Source organism: Calidris pugnax, unplaced genomic scaffold (genome assembly GCF_001431845.1).
Source record: "Calidris pugnax isolate Ruff unplaced genomic scaffold, ASM143184v1 scaffold24, whole genome shotgun sequence".
In the NCBI taxonomy this organism is placed as follows: domain Eukaryota; kingdom Metazoa; phylum Chordata; class Aves; order Charadriiformes; family Scolopacidae; genus Calidris; species Calidris pugnax.
The window spans coordinates 3,115,304-3,133,420 of NW_015090922.1; the positions used below are offsets into that span (position 1 = coordinate 3,115,304).

Genomic DNA, 18,117 nt, shown 5'->3' on the forward strand with positions numbered 1-18,117 from the left:
TGCTCTTTCCTCTGTGCTGGGGCATATTTCCTTCAGAAGAAAGCCCAGGCTGGACAATGATGCATTCCCCAGCAGCTGTGGCCTGGAGGCTGTCCCTGCTCCACAGGAGCTGATTAACTCCGTTACATACCTTGCACAAAACCCCCCTTATTAAAAAAACTTACGTAAATGTGTATATTTTTAAATATGTTAATTGCTTCATTTGTCTTCTTGTAACTTTTTTTTATATTCTGAAACTGAAGGAAGTGGGAGTGAAGTTAAGGATGGTTTCCATTGGTATATTGTGTCGATCAATGAGTATTATAGCAGATATGACCGCCAAGGAAACAAATGCACGACCGTATCTGGGCATGCAAATAACCTTCTCTAAAGATCAGAGCAGCCTGTATTTCTTGGACCGTGTTCCGCTCACTTTATTCCTTGGGGATTATAACTGAAAGTATCAAAAGCACTGAAGATCTGGAAGCAACTATCTACTCATTTGTTTATGGAGCGCAGGAATATGTTTGCATTAGGCACCCATCCAAAAGCAACTTCTTCTATTAAAAGGGAATGGGTCACAGCAGGACACTCAGAAATGGATTTCTTCAGTAGCAAGCTGCAAACACCCATTATTTCCAGTGATTTTGTAAATGAATGAGATTTTTACTTTCTCATGTATTACTTAAAAGTAATAAAACACAAGCAAAAGAAGTCTTAAATACATGGAAAAAATCACAGATAGATACGTTTTCATTAAATTTAAGTATCAAGTACTGTTAGACAAAGTGATGTTGCCAAGTGAGGGCAGAAACTAAACAAGCTGTCTCCTGTATTTAAAGAGCAAGGAGAAAGCAAGTTAGTCAAATAAGACAAAAGTAGTGCTTTGTACTTCCATGGCTCAAAGGGAGGAACGACCTTTCCAAGATCATACAGAGCTGGAAGTCACTGCCCTCATTCATCCTGAATCGCAACTTGCTCCTAAACCCGTGCTTTCCAGCTCGGCTGAACTGTTTGTAGAGTTATGTGTCCACAGCTTTGTGGGGGAGTGGAAGAAGATTCTCAACAAATCCATCCCCGAAGGGCATTTGAAATTTAGCTTTTGTGACTAGTTGAATTGAACACCCTATGGAAAGGGAACAAGAACTGGGATGAGGTGTCAGTTGCCCGATGGGCGGAACTTGCCAGGATTTCATTCATGTTGCTCTTTATTTCTTCCTGGTTAAAGTCAGCACGGGGCAGTTGGCACGAGCTGGCTGGTGGAAAGCCAGGACACACTGGTGGTGGGTCGGAGTCTGAAGGACACAGCAACGCAGCAGGATCAGGGTTTTGCTGTCTCTCCTTGAGACAGTTTTCCCTTTAGAGGTCACTTTGGCAAATTTATATAATGTATAATAGCAGCTTTTGATCCTTCAGAATTGAAAACGAGTATGCTAATCTGGAAGTTAATTGACAGCCTTTCAACAAGATGCTTAAATCAGGCAGGTTTCTAAGCAGGGCTCTGTTCTGTGATACCACCCTTGTTGGTCAAAAATTCTTCAGAGAGGATGTCATTCTCTGTTACATTCTCTGCACATAGAGATGGACAGAAGCAGAAACAGTAAGAGAAGGGCATTCGGAAAGTTTCATATTTAAATTCTGTTTCAACCGTTGTTGGAAGGTTGTGTCAGGTCTTGTTTCCAGATTCAAGACTGCCTGGCTTCAACAGAGCAAAATCTGCAGTTCCTCGAGTGTTGTACATACTCATCTCTCATGTGCTCTTTGGGAAAGATGCGGAGTTCTTATATGAATAACAGATAAGTGAGACCATATGTGGTATAATGGGTTGTATTCCTATTATGTTGCTCTTGGCACCTCTCATATCCTCTGAGTAAGTATAAAACCGCGTCTCCCTCTTCCCCTCCTCACAACAGCACAGACTCGGTTCTGCATTTGCCATTCTGCTCCCTTCTTGGGTACCAAAAAACTCCAGGTACAAGCCTGTCCTCAAGAGTGTGTGCGTACCTCTTAAAAAGTGATTAATTTCAACATGTCTCACCAGGGGGGTTAGAGAAAGAGATGTCGAGGTGTTTGGCACTTTTGCTTGTTAGAAAGGCCGGGCATAAAATGCGTTTGAGAAAGAGAAATAGAGTGCATAAATCCAAATCTCTTTATATTTTTAACAGTTGGGAGTGTTAAGCTAGTTGGGGGGGTTTCGGAGATCTTCATATCTTCATCTGAAATATGTTTAGGGTTCCAGTGTAATTGGTGAAAAATCAGTACATTTAAGAACAAAATAACAGTAATACAAATATAAAGACACATTCAGGTGGGGTCACAGGCACTAAACTGATGCACCGTCTCGCGAGCTCAACTTTAAAGGAACTTGACCTGGGAGTGGACTTGGAGGGCCACGACTGGGAAGTAACATACGTTGTTTTCTGCCTTTTTTCAATGAATCAAACACCACTATTTTCTGATGGAACTTGAAAGAACCACAGCAGCCAAGCTCCAGGATGTAGGGCGCTATCGTAAGGATTACATCTAATCCACAGCCAGTGAAAAATGGTACCATCTTCCGATGACTTTACTGAAAAATGACCTTTGTTCTCCACACACATAATTTTCACTGGGAAGGAGGAGGTGGGGTGGGGTAGAAAGGAAGGGGGAAAATCTGGTTTCCATTGGAAATATTTTTAAATGGAAATTTCCAACCACTTCTATAGTTAACGAGGAAATAGAACGTTTTGTTGCAAAGATTTCATTGGGAAACAATTTCCGTATTTCATCAAAAAGCTTTCCAGCCCGTTTTTTCCAAGCAGCTTGAGTTGTCTCACAGAGTGGCTGCTTGGGAGCTGATGACGAAGACGGGGAAGAGCTGGCCTCAGGAGCGAAGTGTCCTGTGGTGGGGGAGTTCTCCTGGAGATGAGGTGGCAGGGGATGAAGTGATGCTCAGAGCAGCTCTGATGGCACTCACAGGAGCGCAGTGGTGCACACACACACACGGTGACCTGCTCTGTGCTCCGTCAAAGAGTTTGAACAACTTATTATCCGTGGCAGAGAGATCGTTTCATGCACCAGTGAAATGCAGTCTGTTGTGGGCTGGAAAATAGCAATGGCTGGACCTCAGAAAAGGCTTAGATTCAGTTTGGGATACCATAGAAAAGTCAACATTTGCTAACAGTTACCAGCCTATTAGTATCTGAGACACCACATTTTCCATTTATCCTCAGAGCAGGAAGTATCTGTGGTCTTTTCATATACCACAGTGTGGTAATTTTTCTGGCAAATGTTCACTTTTTAATGATGACCACTGTATTTTCCATTGTTTGCGTTAGAGCTCTATTTACAGCTTTAAGGCAGTTGCGGTGCTCCGTGCTAATCATTAATCCATATGGAAATGCATGTAACACAAACTTCTTCGAGCACTTAGCAGATACTTGTATAGAAAATGTACAGAGGGACAAGAGGGATGCTGCTCTGCCCGAGCCACCGCACTGACCACAGAGGTCCGCTCTGCCTGTCTGATCTCATATGGGGGCTTTGTGTCGAAGCCTTGGCTACAGCAACAAGCCAAGGCCACTTATTTGACCTTGGGCACCTGTTTTTTGGATGTGATTTGTATGTGTGATTTGTGTGTGTGTTAGAAGCACAATGGATAGGATCGGTGAGGATTTAGCTATAGCTATTTTCATTTTTGCCTGCCCCTCAGCTGGGGCAGAAGACCCTCCTGTCAGCTCACAGGTGAGGCGTCTCCGTTGCTCAGCAGAATACAACTCTATTTCCTTTCCGAAAATGAATTAAGGGCAGATTTTACCAGTCCTCTGCCAAGGAAGGAAGCGGAAATTTTTCCCCACTTAAGGATGGAGGGGGTCTCAAAGTAGAGGTTATGTTTGGCTGCCCAGGTCAGTGGTGGAGTTGCCGTCCTGGAGGTGTTTAAAAGCCAGGCAGACGTGGTGCTGAGGAACATGGGTTAGTGGTGGGTTTGTCAGTGTCGGGTTGATGGTTGGACTCGATGATCTGAAAGGTCCTTTCCAACCTTCAGAGAATATCAGCCTTCTGTTGGGGTGCTGGTTAGGTGCTCACAGCCCAGCAGCCGTCTCTCACTGGGCAGGTTTACAAGGACTACTCTCCCTTCCAGGCAAGTACAGAAAGCCCAGATTCCACCTGGCTTGGGATTTGCAGTCCCAGGGAAATCAGCAGGGAGCTTCTATGGCTCAGGTGAGAGGCTTGTAGGATTCTGCCCTGGGGCTCTTGCAAATGCAGGGTCAGGCTTCAGAAATTACAGAAGTTGCATCTATTTTATGGCGTTTGAAGGATCTGACCTGTTATATTTATTTTGCAGATGGCTTCTTTGACCTGCTGCTGTTTCTATTTTTTTTTAATGAGATTCTCAAGAAACATTTATCTATTAAATCAGGTCATTAAAAAAATTACATTTCCTTCCTGAAACCCATTGTGGTTTTTCTGTCTAAGAAAACTGGGACATACAACTATCATTTCCCATGGGCATGATCACAGAACAGGATGAGCAGAGACCAGGGTCATTTTTATAAAGCAAACGTTGTCCCCCCCCATCTTCAAGATGCTAAATAAACAATGGGGTTCCATAACCAGAGACCCAACCAAGGTGTTCCTTGTGAAAATATTTCAAACAGAAAGAAAAACCTGACAGTTTTCAGGTTTTTGGTTGGTTTTCTTTTTTTTAATCTGTTTTTCAGTGTGGTTTTTTTTTCCAGTTTTCCCAAAGTATCCATTATTTGTCTGACTATAATCGTATTTGGAGCCCAAATGTAGGTCAGATGGAGCGCTTGTCTGCGTGAGCTCAGAAGTAAGGTGTCAGCTTTTCCAGCAGATGACTCTGGAAGATGTAGGGAAGACTCGGGGACCTTGCAGCACGCTCGTGAGCTGACCCCATCTAGGAGCAGCACGAGCTGCCGAGGGGACTGCTCAGGAAAAGCCCAAGCCATGCTCTAAATGTTTGTAGCACCCAGGGCAGGGAGACTACAGACAAACTGCCCTCTGAGGGCAATCCAGGGACCGTTCTGACTCAGGGAGAGCGAGTTGCAGAGGCTGGGAGCATAACAGGGAATATTTTAAAACAGGGAATATTTTAACAGCCGAAGCAATTATGTTCCACTTCTCCAGACCGCTTCTAGGCACCGAGCCATTTGCTCTTGTAGAACTTGTCATTTTTATTGCCTGCAACACCGATGCACCGAGGGTCGATCCTACCAAGCATTGAACATGCTCAAATTCCATCACACAGCTTTCACTAGGGGCGATGAGTCTCCAGTATCTCACTGGCTCCAGCACTACCGTGCTCCAAAATTCTGAGCCTTCCCCTGTCGTAGACCCCAGAGCCAGCGGATTTATCCCAAGTATTGTGAGCGTGTGTCTGGAGAGACAAAAGGACTGAAGGCAGCTTTTGGAGCAGTCTAACAAATCCAAGCTCAAAATTTCCCCCCGAAGCCGTTGTCTTTAAAAGTGGGCAAACCAATTCTTGTTGAAGAAGCAGGTTGTGTGGGGAGAGGCAGTGCCTCTGCGACTTAGGGCTTCCACATTCTCCTCTTGGTGTGCTTTCAGGGGACAAACCAGTAGAGTTTGCCAAGCTGTGAGGAGGCTGGAACGTTTTACAGCCACGACCACAACGCATACAAGCAGCAGAAGCACCAGTGAGTTATGCAGGTTATGCCAAACAAGTAGTGATAAAACTTTTATAGCCCCATCCCATATTTCCTACGTGTCACATCTTTGCCTGGCTTTATTAGGTTTGTTTTTTTAACTTTTTATTGAAACTAATTTGTTGCTATGGAAACAACTGTAGCCATTAAGCTGGGTGGAGTTTTGTGATGCTCTCCGAGGCTAAGAACAGTTCATCATTTTAATTTTAATGATGCGTTGTACCAGTTGCTGCAGCTTTGTCATTTCGTTGTGGTTTTGTGCATCCCTCCCATGCCCCTTCTGTTTTTCCCACCTACCTGCTGTCTCGGGGGCACGGCCGTAGTGAGCTCTTCTGAGCAGGAGCTCTCTGCGTTTACACTGTCTTTGAAACGGTCTCAAATGTGCTGTTGAATTAATCCTGAAGGATAGCAATTAAGTTGTAGGGAAGCTTTGTTTTCCCCATTTTCCATGGCCAAAGAGAGGCACAAAAAGGTAGAATGATTTCTATGCAGTCATGCAATTGAGCGGTAGCAGAGAGGGATTTTATACTGAGAGAGAGAGGGATAGATAGTTTTATATACATATATATTAATTCCTCGTGCCATCCTCCCAGCTCTTACAATGCTGCAATTTACAGATTTTCTAGTTGTGGACAACAGCAATTTACTCTTTGGTTACTTCTGTTTTCTTTGCAGTGTAAAAACTCTTTTGATGCTAAGTCTAGAGGATCCTCTAGAAGATCAATTGAGAGTGAACTCAAGGTTAAATTGCAATTCTTAAGATCACTACCACGTGATTTGGCCCTGAATTTCTTGGTACAACAGCAGCCAGGATGAATGTGGATTTTGGAAGGACAGATATATTCCTTTTGGGGATTATACTGGAGTCAATTCCTTGTTTGCCAAAGATAAGTCTGAAATGATGGCAAACATTGAGTCTCACTCTTTAAACATCAGAGGGTGTGTGCTATACATAGAAACGGGGGGCTGGGGGATAGGGATTACTTTAAACGGGGCTGAGCTGTCATTGGCAATACAAAGGCAACATGTATTTATCAAATGTCTATAGTCTAGAGGGATAAAATTATACAGAAATAATTTTCTCCCCTTTTTAGAGGTGATTGTTTGGGAGGTGGTACATGGTAACTGTTAAATAGCATTCAGCAGTGAAAATCTGTGGCCCATCCAATGGTTTTATGAAAGGTGAATAGTTGCATTAAAGTCAACAGTATTTTTAGCTATGTATAAAGAAAAGCATGAAGATATGTTTTTGTATTTGCAGTGAGTTGGTTGACTCTGATTTAAAGTGGAGATTCATCAGGTTTAAGCTACAGCATCTCCCTTGTGATTCCCTGACTTTCCATGGTGTGACTTAAAGGCGTGATTTAGAGGAACTGATTTGGGGACAGCTTATACTCTTGCTGTTGTTATCATTTGTGTCACCGGGGGTCTGAGGAGCCCTCCTGCATCCTCGCACAGAGCACCCACTCAGTGAGCATCAACCCAAGCATCTAGCACTTCAGAAGCATCTTCTGTCCTGCCACGTGCTTTTTCACAGGCTTTTTCCATCTTATTTGATGCCATCGGTGTGGCCGGGCTGTGACGGGCAGCTAGGCGGGCCAGCACGGCCTGCCTTGACAGAGGAGATGGGAAGGAGAAAAAAAATGTGGGTTAATGCACTAACATCAGCCTCTAGATGAAGAGCCGAGGTACATTTCCTGCCCACACAGTGCTGGGTTTCATCCAGATCCTTCCCTCACGCCAAGTTAATCACTCTATTACAGCTTGTAAATGTTTCGAAATTATGAATGATATGTTTCTGAATAACTGTGAACGTTTTTGTGGGTACGTCTTTAAAATTTTCCACAGATGCTTTGGCGGTTAGGCTGTGATTTATCAAATATTTGAACTTTTGAGGGATCTTGTCTTACACAGCAAATCAGAATATTGTTGTGAAAAAAACAGCTAACTTTCAAGAATTTCTACATTGTTCCTTCCAGACAGAGGGAGTCGATTTTGTTATCATTTGGAGCGGAGAAATTCCGCGGCTGACAAAGCAAATGTGATGTTAATTTTGCCCTGGTTTTTGAGGGGATTTCTGTGCCTGAAGACCCAGAGCAGAGCTCCACTGGTGCTGCTCCAGCCTTTCTCACTGCTGCTCCCCCAGATGCCCGCAGTGGGGCACAACTGTGTGTTCATGGGGGAAGTGGTGGCACTGGGGGTCCCTGTGTTGTCCCTACACTGCATTCCCCAGTCAGGCCGGGCACCTGGAGACCAAGAGATGACACAGCTCTGAAAGAGACATCTCCCACCAAGCAGGCAAGGAGTAGATGTGGCTCCAGGCCATCTCCAGGTGACCAGCAGGACCTGTGCCCTACCTGGGGCTATGTTTGCCATCTGGAAAAGTGTACCACTTGCTTTACTCTTTTAAAGGCTGTTTTCACTGCTTCTCTGTTTTAAACAGCTCCACTTGCAGTCCCTAGTTTAAAGGTGTTTGGTCGGGCACTGTCACATCTCCTGGTGGGAGCAGAAAGCAACCCCTGGCCGTCGGTTGGCTCTGCTGGGGTGTCGCAGAAGATAGGTACCCCGGGAGCTGCAGGACAAGGCACACACTGAGGGATGCGAGGAACCAATGGAGTTCCTTCTTTATTTGTTTTGAAATTAAAAAAAAAAAGGGAGAGAAAAAATGAATAACCATGTTTCTCAAGTCTGGTTTAAACACGAGCTGCTTATGCAAAGCATTGTTGCCTGTAAACAGATCCCGGGTCTCCTCTTTTAACAATATCTGACTTGTCGGGGCGACATCTGGTAAATACCAGAACTAAGCTGTCTGCTGCGAGGGAAAGAAAGGAAGAGAAGAAAATACCTCGACTCCTCAAAACCACTTAAGTTTTTCCTTTATGAAATACGCTGATAAATATAGTTCAGGCAGCACCCTGCTGGTGTTATCATGTCTGAGAGCTATGGCAGGCTTTCAAACAAAGCCGGCAAAGCCTATACTTAGAAGCAACCTTCAGATTTTTCATGCGAAGCACAGAAATGAAATGGGAGCGATAACAAAAGGGGGAAGATGGTGGCTCGCCTACGTGTGTCTGCCAGCCCAGCTGCTGTGTCAGACTTTCCTGCGAAAACCCTGCAAATGGCGATTTCCAGGAATGCAGCTGTGTCTGCGCCTCCCCGTGCCCCACCGCGGGCGCGTGCCCTCATGTGTCTGACCTTTTCAGAAGCGTGTTGACATGTTCAGAAATAACCTTTGCGATGTAAAGATAACGTATTGGATCGGGAGGGGAATAAACAAATCAGCAGCCCCAGGAGAACAGGTCCTTTAAAAGCCATGGGGAGCCCTCGCAGGGGTCTGGCAGCTGCTGCTGGCATCCTGCTTCTCTTGTGTCTGCGGGGCCTTCCCGCTGCTTATCGCCGCCGGATCGAAGCACCCTGCCTGCCTTCAGCAGCTTGTCCTCACCTCACCTCTTGTGGGGTGGGTGGGTGGTTGGGGGGAAATAATGGGAGAAGGTTCTCTCCTCCCACTCCTCTCACCTCGGCCCGGCCTTCCCATGGAGAGACGGAGGGGTTGCCCAGCCCCTGGCATGGGGCTTCGCACCCGAGACCACCTTCCTCGCCAAGTCTCTGTGAGCTGTGTGTGTTTTTAAAGCCTCAGAGGCTGCCGATTCCCCCTCCGCTCTCCCCGTCCAAAGTCAAGGTAGCACAACGCCTTTCCCCAACGGCTGGCACCTTGTCTCCATGGCTTTCCATCAGGCGGGCGTTGCGAGGAGAGATAAGCTGCTCCGTCAGTTCACAACAGCACCAGGACAAACGAAAACCTTTCACTGTGAAACGGAGTTTGTTATTTCCCCGGACCACCTTGGTGAAGGCCCTTTTTGGGATCCCTGCAGGTGCCGTGGTGGTGACCAGTTTTGGGCCCCTTACCACAAAAAAGACATTGAGGTGCTGGAGCGGGTCCAGAGAAGGGCGACAAAGCTGGTGAGGGGTCTGGAGAATAAGTCTTATGAGGAGAGGCTGAGGGAACTGGGGTTATTCAGCCTGGAGAAGAGGAGGCTGAGGGGAGACCTTATTGCTCTCTACAACTACCTGAAAGGAGGGTGTAGAGAGATGGGGGTCGGTCTCTTTTCTCAAGTCACAGGAGACAGGACGAGAGGAAATGGCCTCAAGCTACGCCAGGGGAGGTTCAGGCTGGATATTAGGAAAAATTTTTTCACTGAAAGGGTTATCAGACACTGGAATGGGCTGCCCAGGGAGGTGGTTGAGGCACCATCCCTGGAGGTGTTCAAAAGACGGGTTGATGTAGTGCTGGGAGGTATGGTTTAGTGATGATGCTCCTTGTTTGTTGTGCGGGTGTCTATTTTTGTCAGTTAGGTTGACGGTTGGACAAGATGATCTTTAAGGTCCCTTCCAACCTAGAAGATTCTGTGATTCTGTGATTCTGTGGTGGTCCCAAACATCCCATCTTTGGGAGGGACTCGAGGTGTGCACATGGTGTCCTTCTGCACATCCCACGGGCCATGTGCCAGCAGCGGCTCCTGGCTCTGTATGGTCACAGTTCCCTCATGTATCTTCTGGACTTCGCCCTGGCTCCATCAGGCAGGGAGAAAAGGTTGCCAGGAGCTTTGAGTGCCAGGCAAGTGCTCAGAGGTTAAATTCCTGCTTTGCCACTGACTTCTGGTTCTGCTGTGGCCAAACCATGCAAAACACGGTCTCGCAGCCTTTTTTAATCCTGCAAGTCATTTTTAATCCTCAAAACATGCCTTATGATGTAAATGGGAGTGGTAGCTTTTGTTTTGCTCCTGATGGACTTAGGGGTGTTTGGCTGGGGAGGAGTGGTTGCTTATATTGGGCTTTCTTAATTAAAAATCTTGCAGATTTGCTTGCATATGGCAAAATGTAGTGACTAAGACTACTTCTGTAAAATGAAAAAACTGTACGGTCATGTCTGGTCATCTTGGGCAGCTACAGAAATGGGTAACTCTTGTCATGGACATTCATATTTGTTTAGGTCATTTACTGAAAAACTTTGATTTTTCCTATCAGGCAACTGGGAAGCCACTGATCTGAGCCAAAAGATGTGTGGATTTCTCCATGGGACACCAATTTCTTTATTTATTTCATTTTTAACTCATTGAAGATAAGTTCTTCTAGCAAAGCCCTATATGATACGCCTAAGCAATGTTTAACTGAGTCTTCTCCTCATTTTCTTCCTATCTTTTCTCTTTTTGGAGCAGGGGTAATTTGATTCTCACTGCTATTCTGAGAGAGATTCTCAGTGCTCTTTAATCAAGAGCAAGAAAATGGAGAAGTGCCAGAGAAGCACATGAAGTTTAGGGGAAACTGGACAGAGCGAAGTGTAAATGCTATCCAATTTTAAGAATTACCAGTGACTGCAAAGCAGCCGATGAACATTTTCTAATGTAAGCTCCACTGTTAAAGCTTTACGGAGGATTTATCCAGAACAGTGACTTTTTCAGTAATTTTCTGACCCAGCTCACCAGAGACTAAGCTCTGAGTGCCATACCTTGCCAGCTGCTTTCTTTAACATGTTCTGCTGCCTTAGCTGACTGTTGTTATTTCTGTCACCCGTCCTTCATTGATCACTGAGTCAGAGAATGATTCAAGTGCTATTTGAACAGCGATGTTTGGAGATTGTTTATCAGTGACTCCGTGTCTGTCTGTGGGAGGCACATTTTGCAATGTGTACTTCACGTTTTTTCCCCTCTGGTAATCTGCAGAGCCGGTGGAGGTGCAGGTCCACTGTCTCACCTCATCTCTGGGTGACTCAACTCCCCCAGGGATCCTACTCTTTCCCGAGCTCCCCCAGTGACACGCACCAGCAGAGGGTTAATGTTGCTGAGCTCTGGCACCAGTGTCCTTGTCTTTTCTTCAATACATAGTGAGTATGATGGTCCCTGCCTTCAGGAGCCCGTAGTTGAGACAGGTCCTGCCTCCTTCCAAAGAGGGGGAGAGCAGCACACTTCCAGCCTATGGGAATGGCGGTGGATGAGGCAGAGTCTTTTTGATCGCCCTTGTTCTATTGCGACATGGTCCTGAGAGACATCAGCCTTGGAGAAGAAGCTCGCAGTCACTTTTCTCCCACTCCTGGGGCTTTTGCCAGCTGCTGGGTTAGCTGAGCCGAGGACCCGAGGTGTTGATTGCTTTCTCAGGAGGCTGAAGGCCCATGTTCACCTTTTCAGTGAAGGGCATGGCCGGAGGTATTTTCTGTGCACTGTCACTAGAAAGACACACCATCAATCAAGCTTTGGTTTGCGAGGTCTACAAAAGAAGAGCCTGGTCTGTACAGCTCACTCCACTCTCCCACGCAGAGGCTGGGTCATGCCAGTCCATGTAACCCAATCGTTACCCCATGGGTAAGCGGTATCAGTATCATATGCCACAGGAGAATGATCTGACCTTTCTTGTTTATATGGTAAGTGTGTCCAGGAGGCTTCTTTGTCACCCAGTAGTCCCTGCTGCCAGCTTGCAGCGCATCTTGTCAGCTCCAGAGCTCTTGCCAGGGCTTTGAAGTTAACAAAGAGTTATTTGGAATTGCAGGGTTTTATTTCATAGAGAACCCCTGCGCATGGCTCAAATGAAAATGTTCTCCTGGGTCAGAATGTGCATGTTGACCAGTGCTGGGGGGGTGGTGGGCTGTTAGAGCACATGGTAACTGCAGGTCAGTCTGTCTCCAAAACCCAATGATGATCTGGTCTCGGTAATTAAGGACAGGTCATGGGAGGTTTCTGCTGGAAAACATCAGGAAGAGCTCAGAAGGGTTTATTTTAGTCCTCACTCAGTTGTGGAGCATGCAGGTAAAGATAGCCCATGTACAGGACCAACCCTCTCATCCAGTTGAGACAGTAGGGCCTTCTTGGGTGGCAAAATATCTGAGTGATATCAACTGTTCTCTGAGGAGAGGCTTAGATTTCCCCATGCTGTCCCAGTGTCTGATCACCACGGCTCGCTATGGCAGGTCAGAAACGAAAAGAGAGGAACTAAAGTTCTTCAGAAGAATGTTGTCAGTCCATCTCTACACAGTGCACAAATGTGGGTGCCCACCCAGGAGGTCTTTTGAGTTCCCAGTGTGCCGACATGGTATTTTTCTGCATAAAGTATCTAAGAAAAAAACATCTTGCTTAATGTTACACAAGCGAATGTGTTTACGAGACAGAACAATATAATTCATCTATCAAGCAGATTTTTTTCTTACAACTAGAGAAGCATCTCAAAGCCCTTAACTTGTCTAAGGCGCCTGTGTGCTGGCTGTCAGACGCCTGCACATTGTCAGAGACTCATCCCTAAACTGATAAGAGTAACAAAGAGAAGGGAGAATCCCCTTTGTACAGAGTAAAAATTAAGTGATTCACTCCAAGTCACAGCTGAGATCTGTGGTAAAACTGGGAACAAAACCGTAATCCTCCCCAAGTCCCAAGCCCTTCCCTGCAAACGCTCTCTTGCTTTATTATGCTTTATTTCATCCGTAAAGATAAAATAGTGCTGACTGTGCTAAGGGAGTCCTTTCATGCTTTGGTGCTGATGGCCAAAAGAGATGTGAATGTATGCGAGCAATAACTGCGAGTGCTCGGTGGTGGCTGCAGCGTACCTGGCATCACTCTGCTACTCTGATGCCTACGTGGCTTCATTCCGGGACGGACCGTGCTGGTGTCAGGCATCTCCCGGGATCGCACGAACCTGCATCTGGTTTTCCACGGAGCACAGCAAAAGTCAGAGCTCTCTGACTGAGCTCCCATGGTCTCCCGGGCTGTTTTGGGTCAGACCGTCCCCGGCCCTGAGCAGCTGTAGGGACAAATTCCTTCCTTTCGTGGGTGTCCTGCCACAGCGGCTCGGGCAGGGCTGGGGTGCCTGGAGGGTGGGAGGGAAGAGGGGCATGGCTTTTTGTGTGTGTGCCCAGGCCATCAAACCCCCTGGCCAAGGGGCAGCAGGTGAGCAACCTTTAAAGGGCACAGTGATCATGTCCTTTCTGCCTCCTCCTCACTGGTCTTCTCAAAATACTCCTGTGTCTTACCCAGGACCTTACAGGAAACAGTTCTCCATCTGATACAAATACTTTGGATTATAATTCTCATTTCACTCCAGGACTAACCTGAGACCTTTTAATTTTTTTTTTTTTTCCATACAGCAAGCACGAGGCCAGCCTTGACAAGCCCAACAGACAGTGGTGTGGCAGTTGCTGGAGATGGAGAAGACAGGCTGTTCCCTCATGAGCCCAAATTGAGCGTGTGACCCAGGTTTCTCAGGACCAGGTGGGTGTCACCTTTACCAGGCTTTGGGCTGTTCTCAAGAGAAACCATCCTTGGTTTTGGCCATACTTTTATTTGCCAGAAACTTACTCAGTCCAATCCCAGATGAGTTTCCCAGTAAGTTTTCTTCCCTTACTGGTTCTTCAGGCAACATTGTAAGGGAGGAGTATTAACACTGAATTACTGCTGAAACAAGGTTTAATTAGCAAGCGTGAGAAGTGAGTCAGGCTTTTTCCATGAAACCTTTTGTGATACAATTAGATAAAAAGGAGGTAGGTAGCATTCAGCTTTCAAGATTTCTTTATCTTTGGTAGCTCTCACGGTCTTCCTCTGAGTCCCAGACTTCTGGCACGAAATTCAGCAATTTTAATTGATAGATGCAGATAGTACTGACAGATAGACAGAGGTGTGGGTTGATGTATAGCTAGTACTGGCATTTGTGTAGAGTGACTGGAGCACTCGCTTTTGTCTTAGCAAGCCTTCCCCAATGAGTGCAAACAGCATCCACACAGTCCTGTTGGTCCCCAGCACCAGGCATTGCTGAGAAATTGAATTACACCCAGCAGCAGAGTCAGCAATGTAGGGTGGGCAGGGGTGGCAGAGGGTGTCAGACCCACTCAGAAGGGCAGGGGGAAGTTCTGAGAAGATGCTCACCATTAGGGTTAAGTTTTCAAGGGTTTGGCCCTCAGATAGAACACTTTGTGGTGACAGTCCTTGTTTTAAAAAGAGCTATATGTCCCTTGAAAGCGGTGACTGATGGTTGTTAAGCACATCTGGAGGCCTCATCTTTCATTCAGGACACGCGTTCTGTCTAGCTAAGGAAAATAAATCACATGCTCTTATTTATCTCTCCTCCTCAAACACTCGGAGATTTGAAAGCTGCAAATGTAGAAGTAGCAGAAGGAAATATTTTCTTCCACACAAGGCAAAATTCCCCTGTGAAATGCAAGAATTCAGAAGGGTTTAGGGAGGGAAGAGAATTTTATAGTTGCCGTAGAGGAATTATGCAGCCAGCTGTAAAGGAAGGTCATGAGTTTGATGTCTGAGTTTCTTGCTCCTTTTGAACATCACATGCTGTCTGGAGAAGAAGACCATCCATGTGTATTTTAGATGTTTTATTTATTCTTTTGGTTGTAATGATTGGATATGAATATTATGTCACTTATAAAGAACAGAGCCCAGAAAGAAACTTGTGCAGTATGTGCTTCTATTGTTTCTGGAAGCAGAGCCATGTGATTGCAAAAGAGGGGTCACATCCCTGCATACTCTTGTCTGTGTGCGTATGGCGAAGTTTATATTCATGGTCCCCACAGATAGGCTTTAAGTGCCCCAGAGACCCTATGTCGTGTTAAAGGCAGTACCAGATGAAGGCTATTGAAAATGATCTCCCACTGTGTCAGAACTGAATGTTTCATAATCTCTGGGTGAAATACCCTTTTATCATACTTCAGGATTATGTTCTGGGAGGGGAACATAAGAGGGGAACATATAATGCCTACTATACTCCTCTAATTGTACTATTTTTTCCCTAAAAGACAGTGAATGTCTTTTGTAAGGGCCAGTGATTTTCCCTCTGTGGTATGATATACCTTTTAATCTTTAGGAATCTCTCCTAGCTCACTCAGCTCACCATCATGGCTCATTATTCCAATTAATCACTGGTGACAGTAATACTCGCAAAAATGATAATACTTATTTATTCTCACTTTCAAAAAAGGCTGAGCCAACACACTCATTCTGTTTGTAAGTGACTCCAGCGGAGTTGGCGTGTCAGATTATTGCTTTACTACCCACATTGATAAGGTGTATATGTAGTAGTACATCTGTTACAAAGAAGATGTTCAGTGATTCCATGCAAAAAGGCATGAGTCAGTTCTCAGAAATCTTTTATCTGTCAGTCAGATGTGGATATGACACAAGCTTCCCCCACACGATCACCCACAGCATCTCAACCCCAGCCAGGTAGGGCTGACTAGAGGAACACTTGTACACTTTATTGTGTCTTCATGCTCATTTTAATTTCTCTGTTGGGACTCCTTGAAGACCGGCCCAGACCTTTGCATTGATTTGAATAGGCCCTTGTGTCGTGCCCTAAGTAAATTCACAGGTGTATTTTTTTGCTGTCGGGTTCATTAGTGCACTAATGGGGCTTAACGGCCCTGACCAGCCTCACCTGGGCCCTCCAACCACAGACATGGGCCCCAGGGCTCTATTTAAACTCAGCCCCAGACTTTTAGTCTCTCCTTCCTTGAGCCATCTTAGGGAGTTGCTGGTCTGCAGCCCCACCGCGGTGTGCTTTCCTCAGCCTGCTGACTGCCTTCCTGGCTTCACCTTGTCGCTGTGGATCTCCCTGGCTGTCACCAAACCAGGTCCTTAACCTTCTCTTGTGGATTGACTTCCCTGCTTCACCTGGGATGTGCCTTCTTGTTATGGTGTTGCCTCATGGCCTGGGCCCCTCTCGGTGCTGTGGGGTGGTGGGCCCTGGTTGTGAGGTCCCTCCCGGCTTGCCTCCCATCAGGGAGCAGCACTGCTCTCTCCACTCCTGGACATTTACAGGTCACCCCACACACCTCCCATTTAAAGACTGCACAGGATTTTTATCTAGTTCACCTGTTTGTCTCTAGGTGAATGAAGCCTCTGTGGAGTACAATATGGGTGCCGGGTAGAAAATGGGCCCACAAAGCCTGATGCAAGGGAATGTGAAAAGGGTTTTTTGAAAGGACGTGAGGAAATATCTCCTCTCTTCTTCAAGCCTGTGTGCAGTACAGATCTAGTCTCAAGATCTCATCCAAGATGGCAGACTGTCTAATATGCAATTTATGTACTTCTTTGTTGTCAGAGTCCAGCAGTTAATGAGCTCATTAGCTAGCTAACTGGGTTGGAGGTGAACGTAGAAGAAATGTCAAATGGGTCACACAGATGTAACTGAGAGCAGAACTAGGCCCTGTTTTTTTGATAAAAGTCACTGAGTTAATTTTTGAGGTGTTGTTCCCACAAGCCTGAAGAGTTTCCTATCTCTCATTGCATGTGGCAAGTGACCAGGAAAGCAGCGAACATTCAATTAACAAAATGATCCGTTCTGCTTTGCTTGGACCAGGTTCTCCTGGGTGGGAGCCGTTTCCCCAGCTGAAAAAGTCATGGGACAGTTGAAGCAGAAGGAAAGACCTTCAAGTTCTACTGAGCTTCTGGGGACCCCCACGGCAAAGCAGTCCTCTGCAAGATGCACGAGAGGCCACCGAAGCTCACCACCAGATCTCCTCATGGTAAGTGCTTGATCTTTTCTGCTTGCTGTGTATGTCTGCTGCATGTCTTCCTTCTGTGTCCATCCCTGGGGTGGACATGCTTCATGAAGTTGGTGTGTGCTGGACTCAGTGCTGATATTTGGTGCAATGGGATATGACTTGCTAATTTCCTGAGAGATCTTGTAGCTGGAGTGGAAATTAAAATGTAGGTAGCTTAAGTGCCAGGGAGGTTCCCCAAAAAGACGTGGGGGTTCCAATTGCAGGTGAAGGTGTCAGCCTACTCCCTTCTTATGGTTCTCTCCTCTTGTAAATGTTTGTGAATGGCCTTGGGTAGCCCAGAGTGGTTTTAAGCGGTTACCGCTGAGTTCAGGTACTCCAATACTGCCTTTTCCTTAGGGAGCTCACTGTTTACCTTCTTATTGCAGCTGTAATTATTTCTAAGGAGCTTCTGCTTTACTTTCTTGCGACATCAAGGTGATCTTAGTGCATCTCTGGCAGCTGCAAATGTGGGCCCAGAAATGAGTGTTTAAAACCAGTACATTGTGCATTTGTAGGCTCTCTGTGGCTTGTTCCCTCTACTGTCAAATTAATTGATGTTATATCATTGCTACTTCAGCTTAATACAAGCACAGGTTTTGAACTGGAGCTTATGTCCTTGTGAACATTAACAAAGGATAGTGAGATGAAATAAAAAATATTTGTAGATAAAATGTACATATTTGTTCCGATGTTAAGTAGCAAGTTTCAAAAAGTATCACCAGCAGAGATTTTTCTCTTACTACTGATTTAAACTGGAATGTGCTCAGATACTCTAATAATGAGTAACAGCATAAATTCTTAAGTCAGACAGATAATTACTCTTTCAGACAAAGAAACTTTGGGCTTTTATTTATGTCTAGAGACTGTAGTCTCATCCACACTGAGACTTCCTGGGTGTCTAAAAAGCATCCAGTCCACTGCTAGCTCCATAGGGTGGCACAAGCTTAC

General features: G+C 45.8%; 1 protein-coding gene across 3 annotated transcripts in view; it reads left to right on the plus strand.

The window, feature by feature from the left end:
• The window catches only part of HHIPL2 (HHIP-like 2), a 131,180-nt gene extending 114,084 nt beyond the window's left edge, over nt 1-17,096 (plus strand). For all 3 annotated transcript variants that reach the window (XM_014950642.1, XM_014950638.1, XM_014950641.1), the window contains 2 exons: nt 13,768-13,891; nt 16,986-17,096. The gene's annotated coding sequence lies outside the window, so the exon portion shown is untranslated. The remainder of the gene's footprint in view (nt 1-13,767; nt 13,892-16,985) is intronic.
• The last annotated feature ends 1,021 nt before the right edge of the window (nt 17,097-18,117 follow it).